This window comes from Schistocerca piceifrons, unplaced genomic scaffold (assembly GCF_021461385.2).
Source record: "Schistocerca piceifrons isolate TAMUIC-IGC-003096 unplaced genomic scaffold, iqSchPice1.1 HiC_scaffold_2303, whole genome shotgun sequence".
In the NCBI taxonomy this organism is placed as follows: Eukaryota; Metazoa; Arthropoda; class Insecta; order Orthoptera; family Acrididae; genus Schistocerca; species Schistocerca piceifrons.
This window is the reverse complement of record NW_025728233.1, coordinates 1,724,717-1,726,563: the sequence shown is the minus strand read 5'-3', so window position 1 is coordinate 1,726,563 and position 1,847 is coordinate 1,724,717.

The following is a 1,847-nucleotide window of genomic DNA, read 5'->3' as shown; positions in this document are numbered from 1 at the left end:
TCGTACCCAGCTTCATGGAGACGGTTGCGAATGGTCCTCGCCGATACGCCAGGAGCAACAGTGTCCCTAATTTGCTGGGAAGTGGCGGTGCGGCCCCCTACGGCACTGTGTAGGATCCTACGGTCTTGGCGTGCATCCGTGCGTCGCTGCGGTCCGGTCCCAGGTCGACGGGCACGTGCACCTTCCGCCGACCACTGGCGACAACATCGATGTACTGTGGAGACCTCACGCCCCACGTGTTGAGCAATTCGGCGGTACGTCCACCCGGCCTCCCGCATGCCCACTATATGCCCTCGCTCAAAGTCCGTCAACTGCACGTACGGTTCACGTCCACGCTGTCGCGGCATGCTACCAGTGTTAAAGACTGCGATGGAGCTCCGTATGCCACGGCAAACTGGCTGACACTGACGGCGGCGGTGCACAAATGCTGCGCAGCTAGCGCCATTCGACGGCCAACACCGCGGTTCCTGGTGTGTCCGCTGTGCCGTGCGTGTGATCATTGCTTGTACAGCCCTCTCGCAGTGTCCGGAGCAAGTATGGTGGGTCTGACACACCGGTGTCAATGTGTTCTTTTTTCCATTTCCAGGAGTGTATATTACACATGGAAATTATTGCTGCTTTCACATACACACAGGAACAGGTTTGTGCCTCTTTACACATACACACACACACACACACACACACACACAATATATATATATATATATATATATATATATATATATATATATATATATATATATATATGTGTGTGTGTGTGTGTGTGTCTTTGTGTGAATCAGCAATAGTTGGTAGGTGTCAGACATTTTATTAAGAACAAATCTCTCCTGGGCATATCTAACCATTATGCACTACAAAATGCTGGCAGTGTGCAGGCCATGTTGGTTGGTGCAAATTTGTGTCTCAGGACAGAGTGACTCTCAATGAATACGATTCTTTGAAATAGCTTGCGTTCTGTTTATGTAATGGCTTTATCTTGCGGTTGGCGTCAGCAAGTCGGTATATCATTCACCGAATAAGCTGTACCTGACATCACTTCAAATATCCGTCGAAGATCTGATTATTGTAGGGGTGTGCTAAGGACAACATGTGATACATGTTACTTTAGGTGACGTCACTATGGGGAATTTTGTGTATATGATGCACCCTAATATTCAAAGTAATAAATCTTATACGTTTTATTTCAAATCCATACCAATGTTAAATGAAGCACAGATTTTGTGAGTCAACATGTGTTGCTAAACAAGCTTTCTTCGAAGCCTTGAGTGGAAGTAACAAGTTAAATACTCTCGTGGTCAATTCAATTTATATTTCATTCAGAACTAGTTGCCCATAATGAATATTCAGAAATACAATACTTTTTGTTTTATTAAGCTACACTCCTGGAAATGGAAAAAAGAACACATTGACACCGGTGTGTCAGACCCACCATACTTGCTCCGGACACTGCGAGAGGGCTGTACAAGCAATGATCACACGCACAGCACAGCGGACACACCAGGAACCGCGGTGTTGGCCGTCGAATGGCGCTAGCTGCGCAGCATTTGTGCACCGCCGCCGTCAGTGTCAGCCAGTTTGCCGTGGCATACGGAGCTCCATCGCAGTCTTTAACACTGGTAGCATGCCGCGACAGCGTGGACGTGAACCGTATGTGCAGTTGACGGACTTTGAGCGAGGGCGTATAGTGGGCATGCGGGAGGCCGGGTGGACGTACCGCCGAATTGCTCAACACGTGGGGCGTGAGGTCTCCACAGTACATCGATGTTGTCGCCAGTGGTCGGCGGAAGGTGCACGTGCCCGTCGACCTGGGACCGGACCGCAGCGACGCACGGATGCACGCCAAGACC